This window comes from Sinocyclocheilus grahami, unplaced genomic scaffold (genome assembly GCF_001515645.1).
Source record: "Sinocyclocheilus grahami isolate Dianchi unplaced genomic scaffold, SAMN03320097.WGS_v1.1 scaffold562.1, whole genome shotgun sequence".
Lineage (NCBI taxonomy): Eukaryota > Metazoa > Chordata > Actinopteri > Cypriniformes > Cyprinidae > Sinocyclocheilus > Sinocyclocheilus grahami.
In genome coordinates this window covers 347,437-369,703 of record NW_015505741.1, presented here as the reverse complement: position 1 = coordinate 369,703, position 22,267 = coordinate 347,437, and the positions used below count along the sequence as shown (strand labels likewise).

Genomic DNA, 22,267 nt, shown 5'->3' with positions numbered 1-22,267 from the left:
GCGATTGAGACAGCCCTTAAAATGGCCGACTCCCTGATCAGTGCCCTTACTACTGAACAAGGGAGCTGATTGGGACGCACCCCTAGTCTGAAACAAAATGGAGATATCTACTGGCGTAAGCCGGTCTTCTCAGTAGGGAGTAAGGATGATAAGGCAATAAATGAGCACTTCCTGGAAGTGGTGGTATCATTTATGAGACAATGGAAAGTGATTAATTCTCTGTTTACATGTTAGCTTACAAAGTTCGGAGAACAGATGACCCCACTTTACCATAATCACCCACACTGATCATCATTCATCTGTTCCATTCCATAAAGCACCATTCTGAGAACGGATATGCAAGGTAATGCCATAAAATGTATGATTTCCAGCCTCCTGCTTAGTCAACCTCATTTGCTTCCATTTAGATAAGTAAGGTAAAGTCATACATGGAGTTTGACTTCCAGGCAAATGAAATGGACTGTAAATAAGTTGAATAGCTTTGCACTTGATTTGTGATCTACAGCACAGAACCCAACCCTGTCATCAACCCAATATGTCAGCGGGCTAACACTTAAGTGGTTTCCATTACTCTGGCTATATAGACGAGCCTTTTAAGCACAACCACAAAGCTAATCCAATTGCAATTCCCATTTAGGTTTAAGATTTAATATCAACGTCAATGTGTATATATTATTTTTATGAACTGCCAACAGTAAAGTGCTAACAAATAGGGTGTGGTTAAATTCAGAGTTGGAGGAAGAAAAAAAAAGTAGTCTGGCTTTCGCTAGGCATCTGAATGTAACATATAACATTCCACAAGTATGTAAAATTTTAAAAAGTGAGTAATTACTGAGTTTTAATTAGGTGTAACGGGTGGCCTGTGGATGCCATAACGCTTTTGGAGATCATCATATTTATTTGTGCTTTACCTCAAAAAGCCTAAAAATCGAGTCAACGCTGTAATTTGGCATCAAGCTCAAGCTCTAAGAGTGATACGGCAGGCCACTTTACTGTACAACTGCCAAAACAGCAAGGATGCTTTGCTCTAATATAGACAACATGAGAGCACTAGCTGACAGTCGTCCCTTAATAAAAAGAAGACAGAAGCAAGGCAACTTTTCCATCTGGAGCACGACAGACCTTGGACTCCCACTGGGAAGATTCACATCCCAAATGGGAAAACTGCTGCTTGTTTAAACAGCATCTCATAAATTGTATTGGCACAGCATGAGGAGATAAACTGATTACAAGGCAATCCGGTTTAGATTTCCACAAATGATCTTCTGAAGAACTGTTGAATCATTGATGATTGTGGTTTATCAACATCAGACAAGGCCTAATGGCACAAAACAGTATACATTATGTCTAAGCTAGTTTAAGCCATGTATACCTATGAACAACATATGGCACATATCAAACAAAGTAGAACAAAAGGACACAGCAAGTTTAACCTGAACTATATCTTCACTTACAGAAAATATAGAACCTTGAAGGACATTCTATGTATAGTCTGGTGAAAATACATCTGCAACCACCACAAAAAACTCAATTCCCATTAGAAGAGTTCGCAAACTTCATTGTTTGCTGTATTTGGCATTTGCTACACTGTTTTATCACCAACAGCTATGGAATCTCAGCTCAAGCAAGAGATACATTTACAAGGTCAAACTCCTCCTGCTACTGTCCATATGCTGGGGTTGGAACGTGTCCTACACTGGTCAAGGCTGTGGCTTCAGCCATATTGGTGTGTGAGACTCGCTTACAAAGCACCATTAGCCTTCCTTGCACTGGGAACTTTGGAGTGACATCCCAATTGACCAATGGCAATGTGATCTCATTAATTTCAAGTTTTGACAGGAAAAGGATAAATGCTGCTGAGGCACGTGAGGAGCTGAAGTAGGACGATGAAGGTCTCTCTCAAAAAGATATAATACACATTTCCCTTTCTTTCTACTGTTGGATTAATGCAGGAGCCATAAATCATCTCACTGCTGGTCCTCAAAGGTGTTTATTGTGATGAATGATCAAATACTAACTACAATTCCCCAAATCCTAAAAGCAACGACCCCAAAGAATGAGGATGATGTTTAAACGTTAATCATTCAGTTAAAATAATGGAAAAACTGGTCTCATTTGGACTGAATTAATATATTTGTTTGGTAGTTTTTACGATTTTTAAGATCTGTTGTCAGTTTTTGTTGTCGAAGTGTCCTTTAAATTATTTTTCTTCCCAGACATATAAAACTAGTGTGCAAATAATACTGAACTCCCGAAGGAAAAAGGGGAAATGATTTGCATTATCATAAAGTAGGAAACTTTCATCCACAGACCACACAAATAATTAAAATGATGGCATGTGTTAACAAGTACATAAATAATCTCTATTCAATCAACGCCCAGTCAATAATTCTGTGTTCTTCCAGTTTGTGAGCCATATGATGGCATCAAATATCACTTCCATCTTTCATAAAAATAGAAATGGTTTATTACAGAAACAGCTGTCCAGATTAACTGGTTTTTCAGATGAGATAAAATTATCCTGAAGCAAAGCCAGAGACTAATGCTTTTCTTTAGATAAGCGTGCAATAGTATCTTCCGCTTCTGGGGGGAAATAAAATAAATAAAACAAAATAAAATACAATTAAAATAAAAAAACGATTTTTATTGCTAAATAAAACTATTACAATTTTTAACTAATTAAACAATCAGAAAAAAACAAATATTTGATAAATAATAGAAAAACTAAAAAGAATAAAACTTAAAAAAAAAATAGTTTTGGCAACTATTTTTAAGATCTGTTGTCAGTTTTTGTTGTCGAAGTGTCCTTTAAATTATTTTTCTTCCCAGACATATAAAACTAGTGTGCAAATAATACTGAACTCCCGAAGGAAAAAGGGGAAATGATTTGCATTATCATAAAGTAGGAAACTTTCATCCACAGACCACACAAATAATTAAAATGATGGCATGTGTTAACAAGTACATAAATAATCTCTATTCAATCAACGCCCAGTCAATAATTCTGTGTTCTTCCAGTTTGTGAGCCATATGATGGCATCAAATATCACTTCCATCTTTCATAAAAATAGAAATGGTTTATTACAGAAACAGCTGTCCAGATTAACTGGTTTTTCAGATGAGATAAAATTATCCTGAAGCAAAGCCAGAGACTAATGCTTTTCTTTAGATAAGCGTGCAATAGTATCTTCCGCTTCTGGGGGGAAAATAAATTACAAAATAAAATAAATAAAACAAAATAAAATACAATTAAAATAAAAAAACGATTTTTATTGCTAAATAAAACTATTACAATTTTTAACTAATTAAACAATCAGAAAAAAAACAAATATTTGATAAATAATAGAAAAACTAAAAAAAATAAAACTTAAAAAAAAAATAGTTTTGGCAACTAAAAATAAATATAAAAAATAAACAAATAAAAATGACTAAACTTAAAAGAATGAAAACTGGAAAATATCAAATTAAAAACCTATCCTAATATTATATATACACTACCATTCAAAAGTTTGGGATCATTAAGATTTTTTATATTTTTTACCGAAGTCTCTTGTGCTCATCAAGGCTGTATTTATTTGATAAAAAATACAGAAAATTGTTATTTTGTGAAATATTATTGCAATTAATATACTTTAAAATATAATTTATTCCTGTGATGCAACGCTGACTTTTCAGCATCATTACTCCAGTCTTCAGTGTCACATGATCCTTCAGAAATAATTTGAATATGCTGATTTATTATCAATGTTGGAAACAGTTGTGCTGCTTCATTTTTTTGGAACCTGTGATATTTGTTTCAGAATTCTTTTATGAATATAAAAAAAAAAAAAAAAAAAAACAGCATTTATTCAAAATGGAAATCTTGTGTTTCAATATACACTACCATTCAAAAGTTTGGAGTCAGTCATTTTCTTTTTCATTTTTTGAAAGTAATTAATACTTTTATTCAGCAAGGATGTGTTAAATGGATAAAAAGCGATAGTAAAGACTCATATTGTTAGAAAAGATTAAAATTTTAAATAAATGCTGTTCTTTTTAACTTTTTATTCATAAAAGAATCCAGAAAAAAAGTATCAGTTTCCAAAAAAAAACAAAACATGAAGCAGCACAACTGTTTCCAGCACTGACAATATATAAGCATATTAGAATTATTCAGAATGATCACAGAAATATATTACACTATTAATTTACAATATTACAGTTTTTCTGTATTTTTGATCAAATAAATACAGCCTTGATGAGCACAAGAGACTCCATTGAAAAACATCAAAAATCTTACTGAATCCAAACTTTATATATATAAATATATATATATTATGTTTATATATTAAATATATTTATATATAATATAAAATACAATAATATAAATACATAAATGTATATACATGTTTTCATATATTTTCAAAATATATACTAAATGTCTGTGTATTTATATATACATAATAAATAAACTCAGTACACACACATATCTTATGTAAACAAACTTTTATTTTGGATGCGATTGATCGCGATTAATCATTTGACAGCACTAATATAAATATTTCAAATCTACAAGCCAAAAGTCACTAATAAGCGCTACGTGTTAGTATAAATCCAGAATGACGGCCATATCATCCAGTGCAAACTAAAACAATAACAATAAACAATAAAAGTTACTGAGTGGTTCTTTAAAAAAATCCTGAAATGTACATAAGGGGACACTTAATAGTGACCGCTCTCTTTGAGTGTTGCTGTAAGTGGATCGTACTTAGGGGAAGTAACCTCGATGATTTTCTGGAAGTGGCCTTAATCCATGAGGAGCTCTCTCTTTCTCACAGTCCTGTTTGAGCAAAGGGAGTATCTATGCCTCATCTTTAGTTTATCTATTCAGCACTGGGTCATCGGAGACATGATGCATACAATGTCAACCTCAAATACAAAGGTTTGTTTAAAAAAAGGAAAAGGGGTCCTGAGTCAAGATTTGGGTTGTATATTTCTTTTGATGTAATCTAATCTACTGAAGCTATCAATACAGTTAGGGTCTCCTGGGGTTGACAAGTGTTCATTAAAAATACACCAGTCAAAGGTTTTCCGACATGTATATTTCATTAAAATGAGGATGCAGAATGGGCCTCCTTTACATTATTTACAGCATTGTGTTTTTCTTGGATAAAATCTCATTATGTTTATTTTTACGAACAACGACTGTTCATTCTGTGCTGGAACAGCTGGCATAAGTGATACTCTGTAATTACTCAAGTAAATAATGCATGCCGACATTTGCTTTGATATCTACACTGCGCAGGATTTAATTACATTGATTGGGGTTGCTCAGTTTTAGGTTTCACACATGCATCCGTACAAACAGAAAAAAAGAGAGACCTGCCTTCTATTAACTAAAGGTCAACTGTTTTTGCTCCAATAGGCTCTATAGAGGTTTCTCGTGCCAGCTGGGCCGTTTTAAACAGTGGCTGTGTCTGAAAACCAAAGGCAGCTGCATTGCTGCCCTGGCAGGCAATGACTTAAAGGAACACTCCACTATTTTTGAAAATAGGCTCATTTTCCAACTCCCCTAGAGTTAAACAGTTGAGTTTTTACCGTTTTCGAATCCATTCAGCCGATCTCCGGGTCTGGCGGTAGCACTTTTAGCTGTAGCTTAGGATAGATCATTGAATCTGATTAGACCGTTAGCATCTCGCTCAAAAAGGACCAAAGAGTTTTGATATTTTTCCTATTTAAAACTTGACTCTTCTGTAGCTACATCGTGTACTAAGACAGACGGAAAATGAAAAGTTGCGATTTTCTAGGCCGATATGGCTAGGAACTATACTCTCATTCCGGCATAATATTCAAGGAACTTTGCTGCCGTACCATGAGTGCAGCAGGCGCAATGATATTACTCAGTGCCTGAAAATAGGCTTTTTGGAAGTTACCTAGCTGGGGACTATTTTCAGGCACTGCGTAATATCATTGTGCCTGCTGTACCCATGGTACGGCAGCAAAGTTCCTTGATTATTACACCGGAATGAGAGTATAGAAAATCGCAACTTTTCATTTTCCGTCGCTCTTAGAACACGATGTAACTACAGAAGAGCCAAGTTTTAAATAGAAAAAAATATAGAAACTCTTTGGTAATTTTTGAGCGAGATGCTAACGGTCTAATCAGATTCAATGATCTATGCTAAGCTACAGCTAAAAGAGCTACCACCAGACCCGGAGATCGGCTGAATGGATTCGAAAATGGTAAAACTCAACTGTTTAACTCTAGGGGAGTTGGAAAATGAGCCTATTTTCAAAAATAGTGGAGTATTTTTTCTACTTCCGTATGTTACCTGCAAAGGTACCATTTTTTAGCCAGTATCTAAGTGACTGTCTTACTGCTCTAAATATCGAACAGCTGTTACAGAAGTCAAACATCTGTGTCTTCTGAAAATCTCAGCCATATACTGTGCAAACTCGCTGAAATGCATTTGCGCAATTACTGTGTCAGCGGCATTTTAAAAGCATTGCAGGGACAGAAGATAAATGCTCAGAGGTCTCATGCTAAACCTCGTGGTCCAGTAATGATGTTCTGTTGAGGCAGTTCATTTTCTTGTAGCCTAGCATCAACAGAGGCAATAGTGCACTTGGTGATTACAGAAGCATTCACTAATAAAGCTCTGACAGTTAGGTCATGGAGCTTCTCTCTTCTCAGCCTCTTTTCTCTGCGCTGTTTGCTATATAATGCATAGATATGACTTGTGGGCTTCATGCAATGGCTATCAGGGGACTGGAGAAAGTTTCTGCTTTAGATCCTCCAGGAATCCCAGTATAATTACATACAAACCAGTCTGGAAGAATGCCAGTGCCCTGCAGTCCTGGAATCTACCAGCCTCCCACTTACAGCTTTTCTGCCTTCTTACTGTGTCTGTGCTGAAGCTAAAATAATAAATACTTGTTTATTTAAAAAAAAAAGAGTTTATTGTGTGCAAACACAAGGAAAGCCTTAAAAAAAAACAGACATATTCTTTAAGGTTATAGATCCTAATCACCTAATTATTGACTAAAATAAAATGTTAAAAAAATGTAAAATAAAATGTAAGATAAATAAATACATAGTTACTGTATATGTAATATAATATATTTTATATTTTATATATTTATATGTGTGTGTGTGTGTGTGTGTGTTTTTTTTTTTACATTTTATTTAATATTTAATAATATTTAGTTTTATTTTAATATCTTATATTTATATTTTAATATGTAATTAATTCCTGTGATGGCAAAGCTGGATTTTCAGCAGTCATTTTTTTCTTAATATAGTATATAAACTTTAAACAATAATATATTTTATTAAAATTAATTTAATTATTTATATATTTGTATTTAGTATTATTTAATACAATACAATTAAAAAATGAAATAAAAAAGCAAGCATATTTAAATTAGATTTAGGAAAGGTATAGGCACAGATTTGCAAATGTTTCCAGCCAGCTGTTTTAGAAGTTAAGCCCAAATCCAAACACATGGAGTGACGTTTGCGTGACACAGGTGAAAAGAGCCGTTAAAGTAGTCTGGTTTTGAAAGTAGGTCATGGCATGCTTTACCACTTTACTTCCATTTCTAAATGTTTCCAATTGTTCGGCATTATCTCACCATCTGATTCAATGCATTTACAGTGGTGGTAATATTGGCCTGAGTGTTGATAAGAGCAAACTTCTGTGCTACTTCTGCTTCCTGTTATATGCCTGAGCTGCTGGCACTACTATAATTGTTATATTTTTAGGCTAATATCTTAAATATATTTTCTGATACTTATACCACTAATATTCAAAAATACAAAGCAGAGGCTTCAGAGTTAATTAAATCAAGAAAAAGAAGCCTGATCCAATCCTTCATCTTTTTTCAAAGAAAATAATCCATTGAAAAACACTCTTATTTTTCTGTTCTGGTGTGATTCATTTCTTTTTGGCTGAGGCAAAAAAAATTCTGTTCACTGGCTGCTTGAGATCTTGAATGCATGCTTGATCATCCAAGCAATTTGTAATTCATTCCTCCTTTGAGGATCTACATCTTTGTTACTTCTTTGTATATGCAGACCTACAACTGATGATACACAAATCATGATGGTGGTATCCTTTTATTGTATGTTTTCTGCTATAGATAGTGCAGCGTGGAGAAAATGCCTGCATTCCTGGGACTTAACATGCATAAGACAGATGTTTAGGGTGATGGTAAGTGTGCTACAGCCATCAATCACATCAAAGGGCCAATAGTACAGTGCATGCGAGGGGGCCTTCAGAGCACTCGGCCCCTTCTAATGGCCGTCAATATCTCTCCCATCGCTCAAACTGTCTTTCACAGCAAGACAGATTCCTGCCAGTGCCGCCTCCTGAACCCTGCTAACAGATGGAGCTCTAACTCCATAGCCACCAGTTAAAACTCTTTCTGATATCACTTATAGTATTAGTGCTAGTCGCAGTCGTGAGCTTGATTAGTCATTGTGAACATCTTTGTGGGCGTTAAAAGCTCCAGCGACTCAAGACCTTTGCTGTTAATGGCCCTATCGGCTCTTCAGTAATATTCAACACGTTTGTTACGATTTCATGGTTATTCCTCTGCAAAATACAATAAGGCATATATCATAAATTCTAAACAAATCATTAAAAATGTGATTCTGGAGAAACATCTACTATAATATATATAACTATAATTATTTTGCCTGCAAAAATGATATTTTGTTTATACAAGTCTTCAATGGAGAATGATGCTTTGTAAGATTGTAATGGTTTAGCTGTGGCTGAACTGGCCAGCCTTCTTTAAACTGTATGTTTAGTGTACAGAGAAATGCAGCAAGTTGTGTATTTATACTTTACCATTGCAACATGATACCCCTCTACATAATCAATACAGCATATTGCACAACGGCATGGCATGATCGGATCAGTGTAGCGTTGAGAGAATGGAACCAAAACAAGAATGTATCCTGAGATGCACTGTCTGAGGATGGAGCTTATCGTTGCACAGATATTTTTAAAACTTTATTTTTATACATAATGTTGCACATGTAAAAACTCTGTAACAAAATCCTGTTGAGCAGCATAGTAATGTTAAGTTAGGATTCAATTTAGCTGTAGCAAAAGACACAAACGAAATAAAATGAACTCTGGAATCTTTGAAGAAGGTTCACCTGAACACCAAAACGTGTCTGAATATATAAAATACAAATAAAAATAATAAAAAGCATTGAAAATAATTAAATAAATATAATCAAAACGATTCAATTAAAAGTGAAAATGAATCAATGAAAATGTATCAAATATAAATTAAAAGTAAAAATTTAAATAAAAATGTAATATGTAGTAAATTTTTTTATAAAAATGTAGTAAAAAAACAAATTTAATGTAATAAAAAAATAAAAAAATAAATAAAGTAAAAGTCCTGCATAATTAGTCTACTTTCGGATTCACCTGAAGCCAAAAACATGTCTAAAATACAAATAAAATACAAATAAATATAATAAAATGGATCATAAAATAAAATAATAAAATAAATATAATTAATTAATAAAATGTAATGAAATAAAATAAAATATAATCAATTAATAAAATGTAATTATATAAAATAAAATGATCAAATAAAGTAAACTATAATATATTAATAAACTGTAACAAAATGAAATAAAATAAAAGTCCTGCATAATTAAGCTATACTTTAAGGTTCACTTGAAGCCAAAAACTAAGATTATATAAAATACAAATAAAATAATAAAAAGGACCAATAAAATAATAAAATATGTACTAATAAAATAAAATATTGTAAAATTATAAAATAAAGAAAAATGCAATAAATTAAAATAAAATGTAATAAAATAAAACTAAATAAAATGTATATAACACTTAACGTGGAATCTTGACCTTTATCTGTCATGGTGATGGACTGCACTTGTCTACATGCAGAGCACACTCTCATCTCTTCGATCTGCATTTTCACATTCTGCTGAATCTGATAGCTGATAGTCAATCTAAAAAGCATTTTATGTGGGCTTTTCACATGCATCCAGATAAACCTTTTACTGTTAAGCAAATATTGATGACCATTAATTACTGCTGTTCGCTTGGAAGCAACCCAAAAGCATTCAAAAGATTGAATGCGTGACAGTGTGCCAATCACATAATCCACCAACAGAGTGAAGGCAGAAAGACTGCGGCAATCCATTTCTATGGCTGTGAGTCCCAACACTGCAGTCAGTCTGCGCTCTGCCTCACAAGAACTCTTGTCGATGAGATGAAATGCACTCTGTGCTTTTAGACAGCAAACTTCAAATGCCCATTACTGAGATTAAATCTTTGCGCATTTTCCTCCTATTTCATCAAAACCGTGCATGTAAAATCTATCAGCAGCACTATGCAATTGGATCAGCACTTTGAATATTAGCAGAAGCTCTTGATTCACCAATGGTGGGAATTTATTCATGCAGCGCTCATGCTGCTACAAAAGAAACCTGAGGGTCATTTGGGGCTGTTACGCTGCCGTTACTAAACCACTCAGCTAGTCTGCCCCGTGCAAACATTGACTGGTGGGTGATCTCAATGCAGGCGGCTCAATAAAGCACCGCTCATTCTAGGGCTAAAGAGCGCAACGTCACCCCGGCAGTGGCATCTCAATCATGCCTGTGATCCAAACAATCCCTCACAACTCAGATATTTTGAGTAAATTCCCCTCCATGCACATTTGAGTCCTAGACGACGGGCTGTGACCCTGGAGGACGGACTGACCCATAATTAATAGGGGCGACATGGGTCATGTCAATCAAAGTGGCAGCTTATAGCATAATGATAGGCGCATGAAAAATCTATCATTTGCATTTTTTTTCTGTGTGAGGAAAGAAATTAGTTTTATGTCTGCAAGCACTTTAGTCTACTTTCAAAATTACAGAAATAAAATATTAGAATATTCTTAAGTGCGAATTGAGTATAATGTTCTCGGACACATAACAGCATGTTAATTGAAATAAAATAAAATGAAAAAGTATAATAGTTTAAACTTATATTAAATGCAGTTTGCAGAACTTTAGATGGTTTTTGGCCCACTTAATATATAATGTCTTTCCAATTTATTCATTTAATATACAATAAACCTTTTCTTTTATAATGACATTATAAAGGACATTTCCCCCAGTATTTCTTCAATATATGTGAAAAAGAATTTATATAATATATATTCCTTTATTTCTGAGGTGAATATGTAATATATATGAAATATAATATAACACTACAGTTAAAATTATAATTAAACACTTTACGTGTGTTTAGTTAACATCAAATTAGGTTTACTTCTGTAATGCACAAATGATTATTAAAACAATTATTTAAAAGCACTTTAAAGTAAAATGTTTAATTTGATATTATTAAAGAGTGTACTTTTTAAATGTTTACTAAAGTGTGTTAAGAAATAAAAGTGCACAAATGAATAGCCTTTTATTTCATTAATATTGAATTGTAATGCCTGATAAAGCAGCGTTTGTGAGCGCAGTGCTGCTTTGTGTACAGCGTTATCGGGGAAACAGCTGTTTTTACCACTCCAAAAGCGGCACCTAGTGGCAAAGAATGAATTTGCATTTTCATTCAGACCAAGTTTTCAAGTTTTCCTGGGTCTGTGTGCGCAACAAGTGGGCGGACAATATGCTAATGCTTCATGTTGACGTCAACATGAAACGGCTTGGGATTCATTTGAAAAATGACTCGTTTCAATGATTCAGAGTCGACTCTTTCTTTTGAGAGACAATAACTTTATACACAGTGCACTTTCAGATTTAAAACTTTGCAGGATGTTTTCATTCACTTAGAGCTGTGTTACACACTGCATGAAAGGTAATTTTCAAAAATCCACAATAGGGGCACTTTAATGCACAGCTAGCCATGTGCATTATCTCGATTATACCATGGTCATTTGCCAGCATTGACAAGTTAAAGCTGTTAATGATGTTTGCAGCAAAATATGTGACTGGAAGGATAAAAATTACGATTATTTTTGTCAGTTACGGCTCGTTAGCGCTAGCATTCTGCCCACTTCAAATTAGACACAGAGATGAAATAGTGCGGTAAGACCACATTTATTTGAATTAATTATAGCATTTCAATCATGACAACTCTCGGAAGATTTTAGCATGGTAATGGTTATGACAAAGTTAATGTATTTGGTCTTGGCGGAATAGATCTGCTACGCTGCTGCTGCTGCTGAATTGCTGCTGCTGTTGGTTATTGCTGTAGTTGTAAATTATTGCTGCTGCAAGCAAGTGTGGGAATTTGTTACTGCCAATGCATATGGCGATACAGTGCTGTGAGTATTTAAGACATACTGCTGCTGCACAAATAGCATATAAAATAACCTGTAGCAGATCTATACAGGTGGAGCTGGGGAAGGTGGTGGGTTTCAGAGGAACTCTGAAAGTGCGCTGCAAATGCTCAAGTGAATACTAACCAGCCCTTTAAATGTAAAGTAGCAAGATCATTGGCTGTGTATGCAACATGAACCAATCAGCTTGTGCCAAGTAGTTTAACGCTGTGAATATCATCAGTTACGTTAATACCCATCAGCCTGCGCCATCTAGAGTTTCATGACTGAACTATACATTTATTTGAATTAATTATTGATCGATCGACATAGAGAGAGATGACAATTGTTTGTGCGTTACCCGTGTCTGCGTGTCTTTCTACAAACAATGAAGCTGTGTTTTGTTACTTCAAAAACAGCTATTTTACAACTCGTTGCTGAAGAACATAATGTAGCGATCTACTATCTAGGCTATTTTATTAATAACAGTCGTGGGGCAGTGTTGACAACAAGTTTCTGTATGTGCGCAGCGCAATCTGCGATCTCTGATCTCTCTCTCTCTGCGTGTGTGTGTTTGTGTGCGAGCTATGTTTGTGGGTTTGTGTGTATCAATTAAAGCAGCACATTAATATAGAACAGTGATTAAACTGACTTTGAACTACCTGTACATTAAACGGTTTTAATGCATACCTGCCAGCCAATCACAATAATCACGAGTATTCAGACAGACCATGCTAAATATATATATATATATATATATATATGAAGAGTTCAGATGCAAAAGCCTCTAAGTGCCATCCAACATTTTCTGCTAAAATTATTATTTTCTCATGCTCCTATATGTTTATGTTCAGTTATTTTACTTTAATGGGAAAGAAAATAAACTATTTATTGCCATTAAAGTGAAATTACTGAACCTACACATGGGAGCCTGATAAAAATGCTAATTTTAGAAGAAAATTTCAAACGGCACTTAGAGGCTTTTGCATCAGAACTCTTCATACATATATATATATATATATATATATATATATATAATTTATTTATTTGAAGATTTGAAGTACACTTAAGCACACTTCAATATCTAAGTCAAAAGTCAAACTTTATTAAAATCAAATATTTTAATAACAAAATCAACAAAAAAAGTCAAGTCTCCTGTTAATACTTGGGCTAAATTAAGGTAACTTTTATCGACAGCCAAATTTACAAAGGAAATTCATAGTGGATCAGATGGCAATTTACAAAACACTGATGTCTAATTAGTGGGGAGGTGTTCAGAAAGACACCATGGCTCAAGGTGAGATGAGATGAAAGTCCAGTTAATCTAGTATGAAACAACAAGTTCCAACACCATCTCTTTTAAAAGCCACTTAAAGAAACCCCTTTTCATGAGCATCTTTTTATTTTGGAGTGGTGGGAGGAAGCAAAACTAAAGGAGGGACTCTATATGAAAGGAAGTATTGGAAGTACATGGTCTAGTTTCACCTGGAGGTGTGACTGAGTTTGTAATTCAATAGTGACCGCACCACCCAGCTCAGGTTATTCAGGTCAGAGCTGAGCGTAGAGAAGATGAAAATGAAATTATGTGAATCTGGTGTTTTTGTGCCAACAAACAGCTCAACCTGATTCACATGGCTGACCATTAAGATCCATATGCAATATTTTAGATGCAGCCATGATGCCAGGAACTAGACATAAACCTTGATATGTGGTTAAGATTGCACTGAGGACCAGCCAAAGCCTGTATTTTATCACTTTCATTTCTAGGTTATCTGAAAATCAGACCAATTTGGATCATTATCAGGTGATAAAGACCTTTTTGTTGATTCAGTCCCAAAATTAAGCTGGATAGAGTACAACCTATCCTTTTTAGCAGTACATGCTACATCAAAAGGGAAATTAAAATCTTAGCAGAATGACAGACATGAGAGGCATTTTCAGCTGCCAGACACATAAGTTGATATGTATGCTTTGATCTCACTCATATTGCAGTGCTGATAGCAGGATAAAGGCCCATCTCTCCACAGCTCTTTGAAGCAGCACTAAGTTCTTAGCAGTGGATGATGCAGAAAATGTTCAAACGCTGAAAAAAAGGTCTTTCAGACTTAAAATGGATTTGGAAAACAACATTAACCAACACTTTGATTATTTAGAAATGGCAAGATGGGACTTTTTTTCTGAGTTTGAAAAAAATGTAATAGAAGGAGAACAAAGAACTGAGGAATAAGATCTACACCTGAATGGATGCACAGTTGGCATGGTCTGTGTGGAAAACTGTATGGTGGTAAATATATATAATATAAAAGTATGCAAAACCATGCCTGTTCGTGGCAGAGGTCAAAATGCTGTCATCGCTGTAACATGGAATGAATGAAGCTGTTAGTGGACATGTAAAGCACAAGTACAGGACCTCAGCCTCTATAAACATGCCACATCTTTGATCCATTTTAATAAATCAAGCATCCTACTTCTCTCTTTTTCTCATGCAATCCCCCTCTTTCTACACAAACACAAGTTAGGGCTGCCTGGACTGTACTGCACTTTTCACACAGGAAGCTTTCAAGGCTGTTGTTGGTTTAAAGCACATTGTTCCAGTTGACTTCACTTCACATACTGTACAGTTACACACACACACACAAGCTTCAGCATAGGTAGAAAAATGGAGAATGGCTGTTGTGGCAAACTGGACGACGGATATCGCTGGCCTCTCTTTTGACCATATGCCACAGAAACCTAGGATAGGTTAGTGTATAAAGGCTCCCAAATAGCTTTGATGGAGCATTTGATGGATAGGAATATGTAAATGCATTTTGAGAGTGTGGAAAGAACTATGTTAGTTTTAAATTAAGTGGCAATACAGCAAATTAGGTTTTGGAAGGCACAGCTGGACTCACCTCTGAGTGAAATTCTCATTGGTAAAATGAGTGACACTTTTGCAAGCTTGGGATGAAGAAAAATCAGTAGTCATTGGATTACCTAAAAGGTCTGAACTGGAATCCTGTATAATTATGCTACTTTTGGATTCACCTGATCCCCCCCAAAACAAGTATCTGAATATATAAAATATAAATAAATAAACATTTCTAGGAGGAGTTTGTTAAAATACAATGCCTGAAAATGTCAAAAATGGCACAAAATTTGCCAAGAAAATCCAAAATAACCGACTTCCTGATTCCTTGGTTTTGGATTTTGTTTCTGGAGACTGAATTTCATACATGTATGTGAAATGTAGCTTGAGGAGCACTTTGTTGAAAGTGTATAGGTGGCGCTATCGAGTCATTTTAGTCAGTTCTTGTACAATTAGTTAATAACTCTAACTCATCACTATTAAAAACTATAATGTTTTTTCTTTATGTCAGTGGTTGTCAACCAGGGGCCCGGGGCCCACTAGAGGGCCTTAGCAAACTTCCAAGGAAGCCATAGAATGACTTATTGAATTAAGTATTTAAATTAATTTAGTAAATTATTAAAATAATCAGCCATATTAGTGACCTAAATGCAGTCACATTAGTGAAACTTCAGCAAAATTTTGCTAGCAAACAAGATCCATCCAATGAGGCACAGCTCACACAGATCACTTTCTATTTCACTCTCAATAAATTTTGATTTTATTGAAGAATGTATATTGTATATTCGAATATTGTGTTGGACAACAGGGGTCATCGAGTAAAAAAAAGTTGAAGGCCATTTCTCTAAAATCAAAGTATTTGCAGTGTTATTTAATGCAGTGTAAACCTTAGCATGCAGGTGTCCTAACTTGCACTGACTGTGCAAATGTTGAACGCTACAGCTCCGGACATCCCTTCACTCCCTCACTGTCACATGATCAGCAGCCCTCACCTCTCTCATACATACTCGCAAGGTTACAGCAGCTTTAAATCATTAAATATCTCAGAAATAAACCTGTCAGCTCAGATCAGGTATCAGAGGGGGGAAAAAGTAGCATGGTGTAAAAAGTGACCTACTGAAGGAGGGCAGAGCAGTTGTGGTGTGAATCTCTGCATGGTCAGGGTGAGGTATGCTTGAGAGGCTCAGAGAAGCCATTAGTAGAGTAAAGGCCATGATCTAGAATGCTCTGAGAAGATATCAGATCACAGGCCGTCTGTGTATGTCAGTGTCCTCAGTGCAGTTACAACTAGGTTAAAGTCCATTAATCAACTGGGGTAACTAATGAATGCCATTTTAACTACACATGCAAACTAATACACATGTGATTCAGAAGCACACATACACATACCACATTCTCATTGGTGTAAGAGACACGGACACGCTTCAGTGTCCTGGTCTGTTTAAAATAGACCTGCATAATACATGAAACGCAGACACGCAGTAGGAACAGGTGTGAGACAGAAGGTGTCAAAGTGTGTGTGTGACAGCGACAGGCAGCGCACTAAGAAAACAGACATAATTGCCCCTGTGAATGACCATTAAAACTCCGAAAGTTTGTAAGCTACAAAATCACGTATTGTGTCAACCCAAAAAGCCCCCTCTGCTGACGGGATTTCTTTCTGTTTCTTTCTAACTTGCTCTCTCTCATCAGGATCAGAAGGACAAGCAGGCAAATACTAACTTTTGGTCTGTTTCCAGCTCTGGAGCCAGTTCCCACGTAAGGCCCCTGGGATAGAAAGAGAGAGAGAGAGAGAGAGAGAGAGAGAGAGAGAGAGAGCATGACTGGGAAAACCAGAGGGGAGGCCTGTGACGTCCCTTAAAGACGCATGTTTAAAGACTTCCCATCAGTGAGCAAAAACACAGTGGCTGCCCCCCCCCCCCCCCCCCCAGTACTACATGAACCCTGTCAGAGCTTCCGACTCACGTTCCCACTGTCTGTCACCCACACATCATCTGTTCATTAGTTATTTTAGTGGTTAATGCAAGTTATCCCCTATGAAAGAAAGTTTAAGCCAGTCTAAACTGGTTTTAGATGGTCTCCTAGCCTGGCCAACTGGTGTTTGACAAGTTTAGCTGGATGACCAACTGGATTCCCAGACTGACTGGCTGAAAAATCCCCAAAACCACTCAAAAGCCAGTCTGGGAGGGCAGCTAAGACCAGACTGGTCTAAGGTGTGTGTGTGTGTGTGTGTGTTTTGTCCTACAACAAGCTTTGGAGACCAAGCAAACTCAGACCAGCAAAACCACTGTTAGGTGGTTTAAGTTATTTTAAGACAACAAAGACCAGAAAACCATCATAGGCTGGTTTAAGGGTTTAGCAGATATAACATACAGCTCTCAATGCTTAAAAGGGAAAGAAAAAAAACCATGCCTAAACCAGCCTAAGCCTGTTTGTTGGTTTTAGCTGGATTAAGATAATTTCTAGTCTGGCTCAGATGGTGTTTAGCTAGTTTAGCTGAGCAGCAAACTGGTCTTACAGACTGACCAGCTGAATAGTGTCCAAGACCCCTCTAAAACCAGCCTGGGAGACCAGCGAAGAGCAACAAAACCAGTATCGGCTTGTTTAAGATAATTTTTAATTTTAGGCTGGTTTAGTAGAGATAGCATAATCACACTGCTCTCAATGTTTAAAAAAATGCCCAAACTAGCCTAAACTTGTTTGTTTGTTTGAGCTGGTTTAGGATGGTCTTTCAGTCTGGCTAAGCTGGTGTTTAGTTAGTTGTTAGTTTAGCTGAACTGGTCTTACAGCTGAAAAGTGCCCAAATGCCACTAAAACCAGCCAACAGACCTGAATGGTAAGCTGGTCTTATCTTGTTAAAGATGGTCTCTCAGCCTGTCCAGGCTGGTGTTTAGCTAGTTTAGCTGGGAGATGAAAAAAAAACCTTTCTAAAACCAGCCAAAAGACTACAGTGACCAAGCTGAGAAACCAGCTACAACAAGCAAACCAGCTGAAGATGGTTCATTTTTCCAGCAAGGGTGGTGCAATAACAGTCCCACTCTGGAAGGCCAACTAAGACCAACAAACCAACTAATGTATTATGTATACAGCTCTAATAAGGCATTCCCAGCATTCTTAGCATAATTTTTCAGTTTTAATGATATGAAATGCAAAGTATTACAGAAAAAAATCACTTCAAGTATACAAGATGTTTATTTGGGAGGAGATTGTTCAGGAGCATCACAGACCTATAACTGTCAGAAGTTAATGACATGGAAAAAGGGATTGTGTTTGTGTGTTATACTGTTTGTGCCTCAACAGTGTTGCAACACTTGGCAGAGTTTGAGCTCCTGCCAGAAGAATCTAGGAGCAAATAAGACTAGTGCTTATTTACATTCCTCGATTCTACGACCAGAGCATATAACTGACCCAGTTCTTTAATCCATCCAAGTTAAAGAATCTCTTACTAACACACACATGCAGAGGCAGGTATATAGTAGCCAGCCAAGCATGAGAAATCAAAGCTAAAGCTGGAAAAATAGCCCTGGGATCTGATGACTGGGATGAGAAACAGGTGGTGCGTAGAGACCTGAGAATGGAGAGCTTTATATTCAGTAAAGATACTACAAAGAGATACAGTCTGTGCCTGTCCTGTTTTTACTCTTGACCTAATATGTAACAGACTGCTGCTACAAAGTCAGCAGGTTCTTTTTTTTGTCTGTGTCTTATCCTTTCCAAGCTGGTGGTAGCTTGCTTAAAATTTTCTCCCAACCTGACTAAGATGGTCTTAGCTGGTTTAAGATGGTCTTCCAACATGTTCAAGCTGGTCTTAATCTGATAACCCAGATTTAGCATCTGAAAAGTGCCCAAAACAATGCAAAAAGCAGTTTGAGAGGCCAACTAAGACCAGAAAACCAGCTTATGGTGGTTTGAGATGTTTTAAGTTGGTCTTCGAGTCTGGCCAAGCAGGAGTTTAGCTGAGCAGCCAACTGATCTTACAAACTGAGTCTTCAAAACCCCTCTAAAATTAGCCTGGGAGACCAGCAACACACAAAACCTGTGTAGGCTGGTTTAAGATGTTTTTTAAGGCAAAAAAACCAGCAAACCAGTATACTCAATGCTTAAAAAAAGGGGTAAAAAAATATGTATACCAGCCTGCTGGTTTGGTGGTCTTAGCTTTATTAAGATGTTCTCCCAGTCTGGGCAAGCTGGTGTTTGGCTAGCTGAGCAGCCAACAGGTTTTACAGTCTGGGAGACCAAATAAGATCAGCTAACCAACTTAACTGTTTCAGAAGGGCCAAGCAGCTTGTCCAACTGTCCATTCAAATGCACTCTCTGACTTTTAAACTCTCTTGTCTAATAGTTTATTGTGTTGTATTGTGTGTGACAGGAGCTGTAGTCAAGCTGTGCACTATTGATATAACAGGCACCGGTTTTTAGCAACTAGCCAAACAGTTTCTGACAGCCTCACACAGGCCGACCATTGTCAAGGCTCCTGTAGCCAGAATACTATTGCCAGCTGCTTTCTTTATGGATCAGACCAAAGAAAAACACAGGAGAAAGGCTAACAGTACAATCATTCCAACTCTCCCTGATGCTCTTCTTTCATGTAATCTTTTCCACCTCTATACCTCTTCTGTCATGCACCAAACTTTTCCAAAAAATACCATTCCCTCAAAGTCTTCACAGAGAAGTAGGTCTACAGTGTAAATGGCATAAACGTGCAGCTCTTTGAAGATGGCTAAAATTGCTGTGTTTGTTACCGTTCCCTACAATTCTTAGACTGGAGTGGTTATCTCCCAGCTGCTGGCTAAAAAGAAAAGAAAATATCTCATTGGACATGAACTTAATGTGCAGATTTGCACTGATTGCACATACTCACATGAATACAAAAATGGTCATCCATGATGATCTCACTACCAATGCTGGGGTCTTTATATTAAAGACCAAACCAAACTTTTTCTAAAACAGAAGTGAGTTTCTTCCTTCTGTGGAACACAAAAGAAGATATTTTGAAGAATCTTTTAACCATTTTTGTCCTTAGAATGAAAGCCAGTGGTGTCCAAAATAACATAAACAGTTGTTTTGCCAAAAATGCTGAGACATTTTTCTAAATACCTTGTGTTCCACAGAAGAAAGAAAGTCATGCAGGGTCATGCACAACACGAGGATAAGTAAATGATGACAAAATATTTATTTTTTAATTCACCACGTAAAACACCATGTAGTTTTCTCATGTAATTCAAATTAACATTCCATCCTAAATCCCATTTACTGAGAAAACCAACCCACATATGTCAAAAAATATCATATTTCACTGAAATGGTTTCATATTTACTTTTGTGGGAGGCTTTGATTTGTAATGCATTAATAGTCACTAATCTATGGATGACTACCAGTGCAAAACAAGCAAGAAGTTTGTGTTTCCAATAAACACCTGCAGTGTTCACTCATGCCCTTGACCCAATCACAGATCTCCAAAGATGCCAAAATCACATGACCTTCTAATGGAGAACCTCACACTTCTCACTTTCCAAATTTTCCCTTCACTTGCAAAGCCCCATCCAGAGTTCATGGGAAGTTCCTCCACGCCGACAACGCTGCCTGCCACATATGCTCCCGTCTTCTGGCAGAGAGTGTGCGCAAAGATACTAAACTCCACAGCTCAAGAGACAGAGCTTTAAGCTTCTCCAAGTCAAACTGCCAAAGAGCTCATACACACCGGCCAACCCAAACTGCAACACACCCTGCAAAACTGATCGTTTGTAACCAAACCCAAACAAACTTGAGGCACTTGAGGCACGCATACAAACAGAAGCAGACTGAGCTCGCTGTCCTGTGATCAGCTACGACCGGCTATCACCTTGCAGATAAGGTCTTACTGTAGAGGGATTGTCTTGTGTCAGCACACACCCTCCCCCTCCATCCCTCCTGTCCCAGCAGCCCCTTGCAATAACAAACCCCCGTGCAGCCAAGCCACTCGCCTGGAGCATCTAACAGGCGTGTAGTGCTATAAAACCCTTTCATTTGCACACTAACCAAACACTCCCGCAGACACCAATCAATCATTAACAGCAACCAGTTAAAAGCACTGAAGCAAGAAGAGTTGAGTAGGCTACTTACTCTCTTTCAGACACAGGTTTCCAACTCGTTCCTCAAAGGAAAAAATAAATCCCAATGGAAATCAGAGTTCTTGAGAATTGTCAGTAGATCCAGCTTTGAGACTGATAGAATCAGCTGTTTATAGGTCTTGATGTGGGATCGGTAGTACAGCGCTCACACTCATGCTCTGTCTACTGCTGTGACTGAATGTGTATCTGACACGCTGGTGTAGTAAAGCCTCCCTCTTAATCACTGCTCCTCCCCTCACGCTCACATAGTAAGAGAAGCAAAGAGAGAGAGAGAGAGCGAGGTAGACAGCACTGTCCTTGATAATCATTACAAAAACTGGGAGGAAATCACAAGATTTCTTGCTAGCCTTTAGTTTCAGTTGTAGTAGTTACTTAAGCTTGAATTTCAGCTTTCAACAACGCCACTTTCCAAGCTTAAATGATCTGAACTAGTTAAAAGCTTTCATACTAAATGAAGAAAAATAAAACCAAAGGGGGAAAAAAAAACGTTGACAGGGAGTGTTATAAATTTAAAAGCTATTTCAAACTGTGGTCTTTAGAAGTAGAGTAAGAGTTTAGTTTTGGATATTAAAGACTTATGAACAACAAAGTAACTATATTCAGTGTTTGGGGGACTAAATGTAAAAGTTTAAGAACTTTGGGAAACATAATGATCGAACACTATCCTACGTTAAAAGCTTTCATACTAAATGAAGAAAAATAAAACCAAAGGGGGGAAAAAAAACGTTGACAGGGAGTGTTATAAATTTAAAAGCTATTTCAAACTGTGGTCTTTAGAAGTAGAGTAAGAGTTTAGTTTTGGATATTAAAGACTTCTGAACAACAAAGTAACTATATTCAGTGTTTGGGGGACTAAATGTAAAAGTTTAAGAACTTTGGGAAACATAATGATCGAACACTATCCTAAATTTTTTCAGTGTGTATAATTAAATTAAATTAAATTAAATTAATACATTTAAATACATTTAATTATATTAATAATTAATAAACAAGTAAATGAATATTAACTAAGAGA

General features: G+C 36.3%; 1 protein-coding gene across 1 annotated transcript in view; it reads right to left on the bottom strand.

Annotated features, from left to right (window-relative positions):
• The window catches only part of LOC107556264 (semaphorin-4B-like), a 67,537-nt gene extending 46,118 nt beyond the window's left edge, over positions 1 to 21,419 (bottom strand). Inside the window, exon 1 of the mRNA XM_016239334.1 lies at positions 21,245 to 21,419. The gene's annotated coding sequence lies outside the window, so the exon portion shown is untranslated. The remainder of the gene's footprint in view (positions 1 to 21,244) is intronic.
• Positions 21,420 to 22,267: the final 848 nt, after the last annotated feature.